Raw genomic sequence first — 17,600 nt, 5'->3', positions numbered from 1 at the left:
TAGATAGCTAGCTATAAATGTACTCAGGACAATCATTTAGGTCACTGGTCACTTTTTTAGGCTATTGTAGGTAACAGATTTTGAAGATATCCACAAATCCCAGAAGCAGCTTGGCTTAGTACTGTGGCTCTAACATTTTCTTATGTTCTTATGTTTTTTCAGAGAAGTCCTATACAAAATTATATTGTCAGAATGCTGTCAATAAGGCATAGCTACTCGTTCTACTAATACAACCTCTGTATTATTGCAAATATCATCTGCTGGAGTAACAACAGCATCTTATCCCAGAGGGTGTTATAAAATGCATATATTATGACAATGTTCCCTCAGTAATTGGTAATTAACCCTACTGCAAGAAGCTGTGCCTGCTCTTCAGAGGAACAGGTTTATATTCAGAAGCTACTTCTTTGTTTACATGCTACATTTCAAAACTGAAATAACAGTAGCAATAAAAACAAACCAGATGTAAATTATACACTCAGGTAGAGAGTATTTATACATCCAAACAAGTCTGGAATTTTAACTGTTATAAATTTCCAATAGAAACAAAAATAATATGTCAGAAATACATGCTTATAGATTTACTTCCTTTCATTATCCTTTCAGAAATAAGCAAACTACCCACATTAAAGCCAGAGAAGACTGAAGAATATTCAAACCTGGATGGAACTGGAACTGTTTGTGTGACTCACAATAATCAAATAGTCTTCTTCCTCCACTGCAAAATGTTTCACACGTCTGGTATCCAGAACAGAAAGAGTCTGTATCTGCAAGGGAAATATGAGGGTGACTATGTTTATCTACATATGTATATAAACAAATACATTTTATATTACATTGTATATAGTGAGAAAAAGTACGCATAGAATGTTAAGAATTCCAAAATTATGTATAAAACTATACATGAAATAGCTTTTAAAACTTTATATTTTATATATATATATATATATATAAGCAACTAATTTACAGAATTAACATAACTTATCATACATTTTCCAGAAAATGTTCTATGACTTGATTGCTTGAGAATTTCTTCCCCCACTTCCAAGCAGAGCTACAGGCTGGGAGATGAGTGGTTGGAAAGCTGCCTGGCCGAGAGGGACCTGGGAGTATTGGTTGATAGTCGGCTGAATATGAGCCAGCAGTGTGCCCAGGTGGCCAAGAAGGCCAACAGCATCCTGGCCTGTATAAGAAGCAGCGTGGCCAGCAGGGCTAGGGAAGTGATTGTGCCCCTGTACTCGGCTCTGGTGAGGCCACACCTCGAGTACTGTGTTCAGCTTTGGGCCCCTTGCTACAGGAAGGACATGGACGTGCTCGAGCGAGTCCAGAGAAAGGCAACGAAGCTGGTGAGGGGTCTGGAGAACAAGTCTTATGAGGAGCGGCTGAGGGAGCTGGGGTTGTTCAGCCTGGAGAAGAGGAGGCTCAGGGGCGACCTTATCGCACTCTACAGGTACCTTAAAGGAGGCTGTAGAGAGGTGGGGGTTGGTCTGTTCTCCCACGTGCCTGGTGACAGGACAAGGGGGAATGGGCTAAAGTTGCGCCAGGGGAGGTTTAGGTTGGATGTTAGGAAAAACTTCTTTACCGAAAGGGTTGTTAGGCATTGGAATGGGCTGCCCAGGGAAGTGGTTGAGTCACCATCCCTGGAGGTCTTTAAGAGACGTTTAGATGTTCAGCTTAGTGATATGGTTTAGTGAAGGACTTGTTAATGTTAGGTCAGAGGTTGGACTAGGTGATTTTGGAGGTCTCTTCCTACCTAGACAATTCTGTGATTCTGTGATTCCCAGGTAATCCTCCCTGCACCCTCAAATGTAAATATATAAAAAATACAAACAATGTAAACAACTAACTATGACAAACTTACATCACTGAAGTTATGTAGTATTTTAGGACACAAAACTAACTCTTGTCACACAGAGTGCTTTTTTCTAAAACATGGCCAGACTGGAGGACCTCCCTTGGTCCTTGCCAACCCATACTATTTTAAGATTTTAAAATTAAAATCGATTTACCCACAACAATCTGTGTCCAGCCATGAATGCATACACACTGTTGTTAGAAGCTCCCTGTGTGGCTCCTCCATGAGTAACCACAAGGTAGGAAGAGGCTCCAATTTGGAAAGACACACAACTTGTAGGATTCCACATACTGAAATTCTGCAAGAAGAATAAAAAAAAAGTAAGATTGTGACTTAAATTCCTTATTAACTAGCATGTCTGGTGTTCAAAAACAAACATTTACCTCAACAGGAACAAATACTCCTTTCCACTGGTAGACAGTAGAAAACAAAGCTGGAGGCATACGCAACAGAACACCGTACAGGATTTCTCTTGAGGTAAAGAAACACCAACCAGATGCTGATTCTTCCACAAAACTTTGCAAGACAGATAGGACACTGATACCACCCCCTGCAATATAGTAAAAAATAAAATAAAATAAAATAAAATAAAATAAAAACACTATTTACTATTATATTACTCTTGATATCTTTTCTAACCCCATTCCCATTATTTACCTCCCAAAGCCAGACCTAGTATGAGAAATGATGAAGTTGTGTCTTAGTATTTGTTATAAGTGTATATAAATACATAGAAATGTTACAATGCTAAGGATATAATGAGAGTTAAGCAGTAAATGTATTTTTCATTCATTACAACTGCACATGGAAGACATATAGGCAATTTGAGTCTGACTCATAATAATTGATCTTGGAATTTAGCTAACAAGAGAATTAGCTAGATAGCAAGTAGTAAAGAAAAAAAAAAAAAAAGACAAATTACAAAATGTTCATGTTTTGTTCCCCATTTACAACATGTTCATGTTTTTATTCCAAGACGGTCCCTAAGCACCGTCTTGTCAGAACTAAACTCCAGGAGCTAGACTCTTGCATGTCACATGTCATTTATACTGTGTTAGAAAGATCCTGAGTTACAAGTAGTACGGAACAAATTTTATTACACACACACAAATAAATAAATAAATAAATGGCTAGTGACAATAATGTTCATATTAGCAGCAAAGACAGAAATAGAGATTACTGAAACTGGCAGAAGTGGCTGATGACAAGGTGATTCTTAAGCAGCTAAAGTATTTTATCTACTAAATCTTACATAGGAAAATATTAACTGAATTGTGTCTGAATACTTGAATTTACATTCCCAAGCTACATCTCCTGTATGCTTGGCTACTCTCTTACTATCTCCACTTCTACAAAAGCAGTGGACATTCTCTGTAAAGTGAACGTACTGATGCCAAATGCAGTATCTGATGATGTCTCCCACTCAACGCTCACAGAAACGTTAAGCCCATTACTCCGTGAAACTTTCAAATAAGCTGTAGTGTTGGCTTCTTCAATTATGATGAAATTTGTCCTAAATGTGAGAATCATAAAAATAAGGAAAAAATTATTTTATAGTATATTCATTGCTGTAATAAAAATAAGATTTTTACTGTACAATTCCAGATGCAGAATATACAACAGAAATAAAAAGAAAATATTAATAACAGGTTTCAGTATCTGATGGACTGGTAGCTACATTAATTAGGGTTTCCCAATGATCCTTACTACAATCATGCAAAATCATAGGCAATTCAACAAAATCTTTAAACAGACTGAAATTTAAGTATATTAAATTCACGTAATAAATGTTTAGATAATATTATTATTAAATATTAATATAAATTATTAACTCTAAATATCAATGTATTAATAAAATAGCATACATACATTTTTTATTTAAATAGTAAATTTATTTAATCTGTATGGTTTCAGCTGAATGGTTTTTAAAAATGGCAGTCCATATGTGTCACTTGCTTCTGAAAAACAGCCTTCAGTGAAAGTATATTTTTTACAGGTTTAAAAATGAAAGTAAATTATAAAACGTATGACTTCCTGGACACTGATATGAGGTTTGGAACTTTTAACATGGAATACTATCAGTGGAATATGTAGGCACTAGTGAAGTATTAGTTTATAAAGAAAAATAATAATAAATAAATTGAAATTTTGGATTATGAATAGTCCTTTTTATGCATTTTTCTACTCTTTTGTTTAGCAGTAATAGTATTTCACAATACCTTTCAAAGTTACAGATTTACAAATTGGGTTGCTGAATTTCTTTAATGCGATCCATCAAAAACAAAATTGTAGAGAAATATTATCTCTTTGGAGTATGAGCAACTATCTCCTTTTTACTGATCAGTGTAAAGTACCTATTTCCAACTGTATAGATGCTGAAAAGCCCTAGTGGAGCCTGGTTTTGTAATATTGTAATCATAGTTTCCACTCTCGTGCCTAGTCTGGCTCCTCCAGTTGGATTGAACAGGGTGACAATGAAGTGCTCATCCATTTCTGGTTCTTCATCTAGTACCGCAGAAATATGCAGCGTCTGATAACAAAACAAGCATACAATGTTATTGAGACATGATAACAGATGATGACACAGCTCTATCAGAATGTGCTACCTTTTTTTTAAATTTATTTCACTATAAGGCTTTGGATAGCATAGCAGGAGAAGAGCAGCTCATGAAGCTGGAGAGGACAGAATTGAGGCAAGCTCAGACTGAGTTCAGACTGAGGTTCTAAAGCCATCCATCTAGTGGCCTCCATTGGTGCAACACTAAGATGAGCATATTCACTTTTCGTTGTTGTTGTTCTCTTTTCTTTCTTTTCTCATCCTATGATCCTCTGAAGTTTTTGATCCTAATTTCATACTTTTGTTCTCTATTTATTCCATACATTTTTGGGTAGTTTATACTCACAACACAGCTATAAGTGTAATCAGTTAAGTTGGTTTTAATTTATTTTAGTTGGCAGCTAAGCTATCTTCAGGGAAACAGGGTAATCTCACTACTGGTGCTGTCAAGAAAGAAAAGGAAAAGGAAAAAAAAAAGCAAGAATAGTGAGAGATTTGAAATACTCTTTCCTCTCGATGCTTCTTTCCCTCTCCTACACCACTGTGGATGAAGATCAGGTCTTCTAAAGGCAATCTCAAACTAGCAAAGAGCAATCTAGAGAAAGCTAAGTGCTTCACTTTCATTTGGGGCTCACTGTCATCCTTCACACTACTCAAACAAGCAAAAAATTTCATAGGTACGCATAGCCTTGCTGTACAAAATAAAAAGTTAGTGATGATGCATTTGGAAATAATACAAAATTTACAATGTTTTATATTTCTGTTCATTTCCACAATAAACCATATTTACCAACTATATTAAGAAGGCTCCAACTTCTTATAGATCTGCTGCATTGTGATTCCAAATGCATCTAAAGGCCAGAAATTGAAAACCAGTGTTTCCAAGAAAAGTTTGTCTCAGTTTCTATCCTATTGCCTGTAATATGCTAACACTAGCTTCACCAGCTTTACTGGCAAAAATAAATAAATCGAATTGTGATTAAACCTTAGAAGAGTCAGGATTCACAAACTTAAGCTAGTTCATTTTGTAGCTGACATTCTTGTGAGGACAGTATAGAGGCAGTGAGCTTAATACTTAAGTTATTTTCCAATCCTAAGACAGACAACTGTTCTACTTTTTGTATTTGTTGCAGCACATTCTGTTTAGTTCAGACTAACTAAAATGTTAAATTACAGAATGGGATTTTTACTTTGATCTTAACTATTAGGCTTGCAAATTATCACTTTAATTTAAAGTAAGTTTGCATTTCAGCTATAGATTGACTACATAAAAAGAACTGTTCCAAAGCACACATGAACGTTATCTATAGTGTACTGTTTTCAATTTACCTCAACCCTTACAAACTAAGAAACACCTAAAGATGAGCCCATTTAATTTTCACACACTTCCACATCAGATAATAACAGGAAATCAGTCACAGCTCATGACTCAATTCACTTTATGAATGAAAGAAGTAGAAAAAATAAACAGAAGATAAAGCACAGACATTTCTGAAATCTTTCCAATATTTCCAAAAAAAAAGCTTCCTAGACTTCTCTGGTAATAACTAGCATATTACCTTGAACCTGACTCCCTCTTCGAGCACAATATATCCTTGAGAAGGGGTCAAATCCATTGTTGCCTCTGAAGAGTTAATCTCACTTACAAGATACTGAACAGTCACAGTGCCAAATATTCCCTGAGGTGGTTCTCTGATAATATTCAATACTGCAACACTTTCCATCAAATGGATAGATGTTTGCTCTCTCAGAAAGAAGTGATTGCTGTTATTGAATGACAAAACTCCATGGCCATCATCATTGGCAAGTATAGTAATTGTAGCTTTTGAAAAAGAAATAATGAAAATATTCTTTGGTTAACATAGTAAAATATAAATATACATATATAGTAACATAATACATAACATAAACACAAATACATTCTTCCTTTAGTGTGTATATAATGCTTATGTGTCCATGACATTACCTGAAGAGAATGGGAAGGCATTTCACTTTAACTAGGAAGATCTCTAGACAGGAAGAATATAGTCTCTCCTAGAAAAGGATTATGAACTCTCTAAAAAGACCTCAGTTCAGTGAGGTAGTACACATTGAAAAACTCATCTTCGTGCTTTCTGATTCATTGCTTTACATATAAACTTTTTAATTGCACAGATTTCACAGGGATGTTTCAGAACCTTCCAAAGGAGTATAAAGATTCACCATAGCAGGACAATGGTGCTTTCTGAAATATGATTATTCAGAAAAGTGGAATTAAAATGTGTGCCACAGAATTCTAAAGAAATGGAACATTAAAACTAAGTTTTACCTGTTGTGTTCTCCCCTAATTCCAGCCCCAGAGATGGATTTGTTAAAATTAACTGGAACTTCTCATCACCTTCAGGAATCTCATCATCAAAAATCATGACATCAACAGATTTATGCCTTTCTCCATCAGCAAAAAAAAGAGTCTAGCGTTGAAACACATAAAGCACCGAATACTTACATCAGTTAATATCACACAGAAATTTTTGACTACGGTAAACAGAATTCTGTGAAATAGGAAGGAAGGGAAAGCATAGGAAGAGCCATATTCTCTGTTCCTTATAAACTGATTGAATCAGAAATATAAAGGTTCAGCACATTACAGAATGAGGACAAGAAAGAATAATTTATTTTGAAAGTCCTGTTGCAAAAATAGTCTATGAAAAAGTTTGTATGTCTAATCAAAATTAAATTTGAAATCGATGTTTGAAAGTTTACATTTTGCTTTATATTAAAAAATATATTTTTAAAAAAGAAATAAATAGTAAGAATAAGAATATTTTTATTTCATTCTATTTAGATTACCAAAGCAACTGAAACAAGCTGAAACATCTAGCATCACTACTGATCATTCTGCAGAATAATCAAGAAGATATTCTTTTACGGAAGCTGAAAGAATAAAAAGTACTAGATTTAGAGTTGCTTCTTACCCTTGAGGTTACATTAAAATCCAAACCCAGCTGGGCCTCCAAATTTTGGGCATAAAAAAATACAGACACATTGCCATATGATCCTCTGTTTCGGTAAGCCATTACTGTCAGATTCCCATGAGATTCACTAACTTCAAAACTAAAATAAAAAGAATAATTCTCAATGTTCACTGATTATGTTCTTTTGAAAAAGATAGTACATTTTTATTACATTTTCACTCTGAATTATTCCCTACATTATAGTTCTCTAACGCATCCTTTTTACCTTTTTTCTCTTATCTAAATTGAATTAAGTAACATGAGGTTTTTGTTTTGTTTTGTTTTGTTTTTTGCTTACATGAATGGTGAGGCTGGAAGAGTTGATGCAGGCTGGGGAGGTTAGGCAAATTGGTGATATAAAAGGACAACAGTGAAAGTAGTAATAAGTAAAAGAATTCTGATTAGATGAATAGTGAATTTTTGTTTTCAGTGTGGGAATCCCACTTTCTAGTTCAGCTGAATTGAATGATTACTTTACCATCTCAAAGACATGGCCCTATTTTTAACAGGAGTTTTACTTTTAGAAAGAAAATGGGCAACACCAATCACTAATTGGCACAGTAAGTTCTTCAAGGAAGATGAGACTTACTTGGTACCTTCCCATTCAATTACTCCTCTTACACCATCATTAGCATCGATAACAATTTGAGAAGCTAAACCTTCCACATCTAAAAGGCAAAACAGAAAGACAAAAATTAAAGAACAATAAAATCAATTTTCTTGATTTTCAAGAATCACAGAAGCATTTATTCAATCGGTACTAATATTACAGTGTCTTTACAAAAAATGTGTAGGAGAAAATGGGAGTGGGCAAGATAACTGGAAAGAGTCCTTACTACTAGAAGTGCAATAATGCGTCTTGAATTAGCACTGTAATATTTAATAATGCATAAAAAAAAAAAAGACTAAGGAAAATGTAGAAAGTTAAACAGCACATAAAACATTAGAAAATAATAAAGTCTAGATTTGCGATGGAATCTTAATTTGTCTTCACTATAAGTGTTTATTACAATGACATTCAATATTTTGCATTTGCCATTCTGAGTATGAGAAAGACAATGAGGAAGAATAATAAATGATTCAGCATTTCATCTTCTATTTGTGCTTCAGTGCCTCATCATACATTCTAATGGCACACCTCAGATTTCACTACAAATACACAACTATTAATTTATTTGTGGGGTGTTCACATACTGTAATATTCTACTGCTCCATAAAGACATACAGGTATTTACAATTAGCCTGAAATCGTAATTGAATACACTGCAGTGTGAAAAACACCAAATAATAGGTTAATGTCAGAAAAGTCTACTAACTTCAGAGACCAGAACTTTACAGTCAAAACTTAATACTTCTCAGAAAATAGGTTGTTGTTTTTCAGACAACCGCACCACACAACTACCTTAACTTACTTGTTTACTTTTTATAAACTTCAACTTACTTTCTAAAACCAAATTGACTTCACCGAGTCTGCCATAAGTATATTATGTTTAGATCCATATACATTTTTCCATCAATTCAGATAAAACTGAACAAAAGTAGAAGATTATTGCCATGAATCTAAGCCTGTCACTATGAGGTAGAGATGACGATGAGCAATAGCTCTACACAGACAACAGAAGTGTTACTGAGGTTTACAAATCCTGAGGGAGTAATGGCAATCAGAGACATTTCTGCTTCACTCCTGCATTTTCTCATGTCACCCTGAAGTCAGATCTGTTCACCCAGGATCTGTAAGAGTTTGCTCACAGACACACACGCGGACACACGTATTTGAGTCAGGCTATTTCTTCTACCAGAAGAATTCACTGACATGTTATGTGAACACATTTTTTCCTTATGACTTAAAACTATTATTTTCTCATTGTAAGTAAAGCTGACCCAATGCAGTGTCACATCAGTGTTAAATGGTCATGGTTCAAGGAGACAGCCAAAGAGAAAGTGAGACTATACAACACTGTTTAGTTTGGATGAATCTTTCATTCTTATATGCTACTCCTTTCATATTTTAGACTCAACTATTCACAAATCAGCAATGAGTCTTGCAAGTTACCTTTCAATCTGTAACGAATTAACTCAGTCACTTCTATAAGCATGCAAAGAAAAGGGAAAAGAGTCAAAGAAGATGTCTGACATTATATAACTAGTCTTTAGTACCACAGGATAATCCAACAGTTCTTAAAGCTAATGACTACTATTCTACTGAATTCTGAAGAAGCAAAATGAGAAGCAGACTAAGCAAATAATAAAGATCATTGCAAGAGTAGGAAAACCATAAAATATGTTTCCTAAAAGTGATAAAAGAATAAAAACAGACTTTTTTAAAAGAGTGAGCAGAGTAGCCACATAAAGTTTTTTTTTTACTTTTTTTTTCCATTTTGTAGTTTGTAAATGAAAATCAGATGAAAAAATCACCAATAAACTTTTCAAATAATTGTCCTTTCCAACTGATAATTACTAACTCCTCTACGAAAATTAATTTAAATTTTCCCAGAGTTTAAAAAGCAAGAGATTAAGTGTAATAATAAATCTATTTCATATTCTATGATGTTTCTTCTAAATAACCATGTCTCATCTCAGCATAGTTGGTAAGTAAGAGGAATAATGGTAATCTCCCAAGGTAATATAATATAAACCATTAAAAAGGAAAAGTAAAAATAATTTGCTATAAGATGTTTTTACCTAGCTTAGGTGGGGATGACGTTGAATGGTTCATGATGAGTTCCACTGAAGTTAAATTAACCAAGAAGAATTCTTGCACCTCTGGTATATCATCCTGCAAAACACAAATACAGTACATCCTCTTCTCATTGTCCTTTAAGAAACTTCCACAGAAGTCACCAAAAAGGATCACACAACAAGTCTCTAATATTACTGTGACACTAGAATTCATTTTTCTGTTTTCCTGAAATAATTTTATTGGGTCTGAAACTGATTATCGTGGAAGAATTAAGTAAGACATTATATATCATGAAAAAGATCCTGTGGTGACGCTAAACTATTCTTGCAAATAAATTACTGACCGATTTTAGAGGCATGTATCTCCAGCAATGAAAAAGTATGAGCCTGTAGCCAGCCATGAAGCACACTGTTCTAAATACTACTAGATAGTTGGTAAAGTTTTAATGAGACAACTTTATTACCTTTAGACAGAGGTAGAGCTGCTTTCTGTGACTATTTGATCCCTTGTGATTTTAATATTAAGATTGAAACCATCTTTCTAAATGATAGTGAAATATAACACAGGGCTTCAAATAATGGCTGCAAGCTTTAGTTCCCAAAATATTACCCTTTTGAAATCATACAGAAAAGTACAGAATTAAAGGGTTTAGAGGTTACCTCTAGAATAGTAATATTTATGGCAACTGATGTTTCTCCTTCTTCTAAAATCAGTGAGCCAGAAGCAGGTACATAATCAGCTCCTGGTTCAGCCACAGTCTCTTCTGTCTGATTACTTACAGTGAGCAATCCTGTAACTGTGGCATAAGTAACATTGATAGTACCTGTTTAATTTGTGAGGAGAAAAAAAAAAAGAAAAAAAAATTGTTTTTCAGTTCTTATATAATGTTCACTGGAATGGATAAAGACAAGAGATCAAATTCTCATCCACAAAATAAAAAGACTAACTGCAAAACAGAAGGATTAAAAGAGTTATCCAAAGTACATTGGAGCTAGTGTACCTTTGTTACCGTTATCAATATGCCTTCAATTTGACCTTTGCTGACTTGTCTGTCTGCATAGGACTCAAAAATCATTGGGTCCAAATGCATCCAGAAATTTGAAGTTCTGTGGACCATAAATATGAAATTGCTGAAAGACTAACTGGGACATCTCATGTACCATTAATATGAGTTTTTGCAACAAGGACACTTTTTGGGAATGACAGATATCTAAGAAAGGCTCTAAAGACAGTGCTGGGAAACACAGATTAATAAATCTAGATACTTTCCTGGGTAGATTGACAAACTTCAATAGAGAACAAAATTAGGGGACACATGGATAAATATTACCAAGCAGAAAAGTTATACATTATAGTTTTGAGAATAAAGCCACCTCTCGCTAATCTGGTAGGGTAAGTCAAGTGGCAAACATAAGGAGTATGAACCTGAAATAAAATGATAGATGAAATTAAAAGCTGCTCTATATGAAATAAAATGTAAGAGATAAAAGAGTCCTAATTAATAAATAAGTAACGATGCTTATTTTAATTCAGTGAGAGATCTTGCACTTACTATGAACAATTATCTTAAAACATTAGTTTACTGAATAGTGTTCAAAGAGTACACTAGAGTATGGACTGGTATTAAAAAATAAATGGAAAAATAGTGTCATTAAAATGTCTCTAAAACTCTCTGGTGTCTCCAGATCTTGAAAAGCACTGTAAATGTTACTTCATTTCAAAACAAGTATGGCAAAAGAAACAGCCAGATTATCACCGAGGTGTAAATATAGTCCAAAAAGGCAAATAGGAAATTATTATACATGTTTTCTCACAACATAAGTTGCTATTTTCAGGCAACAAACACAAGATTCATTTTTTTTTTTCATGAAGCACACTATTGTATTGTAGAATTGAATACTATATAGTTTAAAGGATGTTAATGGATAAATTGATTCAAAGAGGAATCAGAAATTGTCAGAGGAGACATAAATTGAATTCAATGGTCTGGACACAACTTTTTCCATGTGACATTCCTAAGGTGCTGACTTCCTGAAATTCAGAGAAAAAATATGTGGGATGTGTGTACATGTCACTTTTCTCATGTTTTTTATTTTTTCTGAAGAGACTAATGCTTTGAGACAGACTCATTAGACAAAAATATGGTAACCTTAATAGCCACCTGATTGTTACAGCTTTCAGATCCCTTGCTGTATTAATGAGGATTATGACTCTAGTAATAAGTAATATTTAGTTTCCAAGTCTGCAGAAAGAAGCTTAGAAGTTCTGAAAAAAATACCAACTGTAACAAAGATTTTTCCAAACTTTCATTATCATGGCTTTTATTTGCCTAATGATAAGCAAAACAAAACTTCCTTTCTCTTGGAGTTGTTATACAGACCTAGAGATCCAAATTCTCTGTTAATAAAAAGCTGAATTGTTTTGTTTTCTTCTGGGATTAAAACCACCCTGGATGTGGAAGCAAAATTCAAAATTCCATGTGGTTCATCACTAGCTTCTACTGTTAGAACAGCTTCATATCCTTGACTATCCAAAACAGCAGCACCTGTAGAAGAAACTCCTGCAAGAGAATCAGTGGACTGCAGTGAATGAAGTGTTATGCAACTAATATTTTTGTCTTACATTATTGTTAATATTACATTTAAATAACGTTCAGTAGCCATGCAAATACCACGAAACCAAAGCTCACTGAAGTATGTGGATGGTGTGGGACCTACACACATATATATACTTACATTCTATAACAAATAGAAACAGAAATTTTATGCATACCAAGTACAAAGTCACAAAAATGTATTAAAAAATAAGAAAACTTAACAGGCCAGTGCCAAATATCAACTTCCCTATATTTTAAAAGGAAATAAACCATTTTCCCAGGAAGTACCTCCAAAAGCTTAAAACTATATTCCACTTCACAATCATTACATCAATAAACTGATATGTTTTCCAACTATTGCTTTGATGAATAATTTTGCTCATCCCGTTGGGCCACAGTGACTCTCGGAAGTTGATAAGGCACCTCGCAGCAACACAATCCATGTCAAGTTAGTTTGGTGTTTGGACATTAATTTCAGTTTGAAAAAAGGTATTTCAGAACGGATGCAGTTTAAGGCTTCTTTTCTCACTATAATTTTAATGGCAAGAATAAAATATTCTGACCACCTTGAATTCAGGGACAGATCAGTAAGTCTGCAGCTTGACAAGATTGTTTAAAAAGATAAAAATATCTGCATGTTTCATGGCAACTCTATCCATGACATATTAGTAAACTCAGTTTGCATTAAGATTAAGGGAAGAAACAACCATTGAATTAAATAGGCAGAGTTAAATCAGGATTGAAAACCATTTAAGTGTATTTGTGGAGACACGGTGGGATTTATATATACATACATAAGGACCAAGCCTATTTCAATAAAATGTTAATGAACTTTGCGTACTTTGCACCAGCTGCAGTTTGCTCAGTCCTATACCTCCAAAATGAAATAATAAAATTAAAAATATTATATTATTAAATGGTATTTTTAAGATGTAGCTGGCTATAGTTCTGCATTACCTTCTGTTTTGATGTTGTATAGGATGACTTGGTATTCTTCTTTTTCTTCAGGAATATGGTCATCCAGCAGATCAACATACAATGTTGTATTCAACGTCCCCTATTTGTTTTAAGGGTAAATTGATTAGCCATTATTTTATAAAACACAAGTGATATCATAATGACAAGTATTTTGAACAATTTCTTTAAGAAGAGTTAAGTATCAAGAATTGTAAGCTCCCTCCAGTTTGTAAGTCAAAAAGTGAGAAATTAAATAATCAAACCAAGAAAGAAGGACTGTTGAAAAGGCACACTTTTTCTCAGATCAGTTCTAATCACACTATTTTCCTGTAGCCAACATCACTGTTTATGGACTTACCTCAGGAAAAAAAAGTATTCCAGAATAGTTTGCAAAATTTTGTTTTACATTATGTCCTACTATCTTCCACTCAACAGTAACATTTCCCAGTCCTGGAGGAGTTCTTACGATGTGGAATTGTAATTGTTCTCCTAGGAATAAAGGACAAGATGCAGTGTTTCAGGGTCTCCTCTTCTACATGTTGGTTATAAAAATGAGAGGTCAAAAACATGCATCACACAGTTAAAGTATTTTTCCTGAAAGATATTGCTATTTTTGTCAGTTTGAATTTCACAGTAGTTATATACCACATTCACTTTTAATGCTGAAAAGAAAAACCTAAACTTAAACTCTTCTAGTTTTTTTTTTTCTGTTTTTAGTTCACACTTGGAAATAATTATGAACATATGAGGGAACTTGGTATAGATGAATAACTTAGAAAGGGAATGTTCATGAAAACATGCGCAAACATTAGAGCAATACAAGTCTGTAAACTGTACAAAACAGTAACTACTGTATGTACCAACAATAATAGTAGTTTTCTACAACAGTTCCCTGGAAAGAATACACATTATCTGAACATTTGCACTGTCTTGTGACTTTATTCAATGCATGCAGAAAAAAATGCTTATAATTATCTGTAAGTTCCATTTATGTGAGTTCGAACTTACAAATATGGTCACTGTTAGAAAACAAAACATTCAGAAAATGTTAATAATTTCTTATAATCTCAGAGGTAATCAGTATTGCTGGACAATGTGCATATAAAGGAAGCAAATACTATGGTATTTTGCACATTTATAACATTTAACCCCAAAGGCACTTTAATTAAAAAGAGTAGACCTCTTAGTAGGCTTTGTAAAATGTGGAAATTGTTTTATATTCACAAGTTTTTCACAAAATTTCCATTAAATATTTTAAATGTGGACATGTGAAATTAGCATGTTATATCAACATGGAATAGATCAGTAGGCAATATTTTGCAAAACATTCACAATAGAGGACAGATGGTTATTTATAATAGGTAGGTACATGGCATTCATATTTCATATGCATTTTTCAGGTCCACAGAATTTAAGTTCAACAGCACATTTTGTCCTGCATTGGCTTTCAGAGACATGAAATATGCAGAAATCTACAATTCTGAGATTTTTGAAAACAATACATGAGATTTCTTTTGCTTATTGAAGAATTAACAAAACATAAGATAATGTTATAATAACATTATGCTGCCCAACTAGTCCCTTTGATTATGCAATTTAGAGAGCAGCAACTTAGGATGCTGTCTTGCTATTCTACTGTATTACCTTACAGAATTGTACAGCATTGTACAGCTAAAACTGGCAAGAAAAATCTGAAAATTTTCTAGTTACATTTATTTTTTGTAAGGAAGAGTCAGAGATATGCATGTATATTGGCTACCAATGAAAGAGAAAGGAATTCTTAACTTCAAGAGCCCTTAATATACTTAAATAAAATTTAATATTGTAAAGAAGTAATACAAAAACTGTTTACACCCATTTTCAAATACATAAATGTGCTATTCAGCCCCAACATTTCAAACTTCAGTTAAGTCTCAGAGATGTCAACATTGATGTCGACATTGATGTCGACATCTTTGGCTTAAGTTGGTCCATGTTGCTTCTAAGAAAATTAAGGAATTCAAAATTTATTGATATCACAAGGATTCCACTTCTACAGTCAAATATCTGGATGGTAGACTCCCAATTTACAGGTTCCTCTGAGGCTAAATCATTACAGTGTTTAACACTGCACTGCAATCCACTATGTTCTATTTGAGAATTTTGCATATCCATTACAAAGAAATAAAGATTTAAAAGAAAAGTGGTTTCAATGGTTTAGTACCATTGGGAAAACACACACACACACAAATAAGGCAAAGCTTATTTCAATATATCTCTATAAGTTATAATGAATTTTCATTGAAGACTGGGAAAAATGCTTTATGATATAGAAAGCTGTTCCACTATAATCCAAACACTGAGAAGAAACTTGAAGTCATTATTACAGATTCCAAGTAGTTATTTACTGATCCATGTTTCCTACCAGCTTTACCAAGATTTTTTTGGTATTCCTATCCAGAAGAAATGCTAATATGAACACTAATTGATTTCTGAAGATTGAAAGTGTTATTAGGCTAAATTCAATATTTTTTTTAATATTTAATCCTTATCCATACTTTTACATTTCTACATTGTGACTTAATAAGTGATGCATCTCTTACATAGAGAAACAAAGAGGTGGGTATTTATCGCTGTGAAGAAGGGAGCATCAGCCGCTCTCCTCTTCCTCATTACTTTAAGCTACTGCAGTGCATTTTCTTGTAATACAGTTACACAACTGTCGCAGACCCCTGTCCAATAAAAAATACTACACTTATCCTCAATAAGGTAAAAAATAACATGCACATTGTGAAAACAAAATGTATTCACTTAACAGAAAATTTTCAATAACACAATAACTGTAAAAGTAATGATATTTGGATTTATGTCTGGTAAATTTTGCTTTCGAATGAAAAAAATATTTTGACAAACTAAAATAATCTAAATGCCTTAGCTCTTTTGCTCTTTCTCTATTTCTCCCTTTTTCTCTCTCTTTTTTTTTTTAATCAAAGACACTTAGTTCACTTGTTTTGTTTCTGGCTGGAAGGCAATGAACTATTTCTTTTCACAACCTGGAAAAATAATATAATAATAACTATATATAATAATAGAACTATAGCCAAGTACTTCAGTTTCAAGCAGCCAGCATTTGGTAGCATGCTATGAATAACATTTAACCAGTTGAAAGTATTCAGGGACTTTGGGACTGAGACAGTTTTTATTAATTCCTTGTGCTCATTAACAGCTCTTCTTAGCTAATCATATCACATCTGGCTTGGCACAGAATTAACACAAACCATACCTAGATAAAAAACCAAAGGTTATGATGCCCTTTCATGTTGGGAAAACAAAACAAAAAACCTTTGGTTGAGAAAGCCATTTTTCTTCAAACAGAAAATGTAGTGCACACATTAGGGGACAAGTTCCTGTTTTGTGAACTTTCCCTGCCCATCAGTTCAAACATCAGAGAAACGTGATACTGCAATACACTGAGATTCCATCAAAGGCCACCTAAAGCAATCACCACCAGTACTATTATCATCCTATGCAAAACTGCATCAAACTGTAGATGAAACATGCCGTGTATTCTTTAAAACAATAGTAGAAATGTTTAGTACATACCAAATTATTATTGTTCTTTCTCAAATGTTTGCTTTCTCTTATAATTGCTACTTCCCAAATCATCTGCCATAAAAAAACATCAGGTTCATGGGACAGACAAAGGGAAGATGTTACCCTAGTGTTTCTGCAGGAATGTTTTCTAGAATATTTTAAATTCTTTGTAAGTCGCTGATAGATCTGATTTGCTTATGACTATTAGGTGTGTGTATGTTGGCAGTCATGAAGTGGGCTGGCAGGAGCCTCGTGCAGGCCAACAAAGAGAAGGGCAGAGTCCTGCCCCTGGCGGGGAGCAGCCCCAGGCACCAGGGCGTGCACCCTGATGGAGAGCAGCTTGACAGAAAGGGCTTGGGGTCCTGCTGGACACTGCACTGGGCAGGAGC

At 33.9% G+C, this 17,600-nt stretch overlaps 1 pseudogene across 1 annotated transcript in view; it reads right to left on the bottom strand.

Annotated features, from left to right (window-relative positions):
• Nucleotides 1-144: 144 nt before the first annotated feature.
• The window catches only part of LOC310895899 (adhesion G-protein coupled receptor V1-like), a 71,648-nt pseudogene continuing 54,192 nt past the window's right edge, over nt 145-17,600 (bottom strand). The window contains exons 32-44 of the transcript in view: nt 13,997-14,127; nt 13,639-13,738; nt 12,466-12,645; nt 10,745-10,908; nt 10,088-10,181; nt 7,995-8,073; nt 7,367-7,505; nt 6,721-6,862; nt 5,972-6,234; nt 4,210-4,385; nt 3,244-3,368; nt 2,239-2,405; nt 145-2,153 (exon numbers count right to left, since the gene is read on the bottom strand). The product of the transcript in view is annotated as an adhesion G-protein coupled receptor V1-like (transcript). The remainder of the gene's footprint in view (nt 2,154-2,238; nt 2,406-3,243; nt 3,369-4,209; nt 4,386-5,971; nt 6,235-6,720; nt 6,863-7,366; nt 7,506-7,994; nt 8,074-10,087; nt 10,182-10,744; nt 10,909-12,465; nt 12,646-13,638; nt 13,739-13,996; nt 14,128-17,600) is intronic.

The sequence above is a fragment of the Anser anser genome, assembly GCF_964211835.1.
Source record: "Anser anser genome assembly, contig: HAP1_SCAFFOLD_225, whole genome shotgun sequence".
Classification (NCBI taxonomy): Eukaryota; Metazoa; Chordata; class Aves; order Anseriformes; family Anatidae; genus Anser; species Anser anser.
Note: the sequence above shows the minus strand (reverse complement) of the source record. Positions and strands in the feature narration are given on the sequence as shown.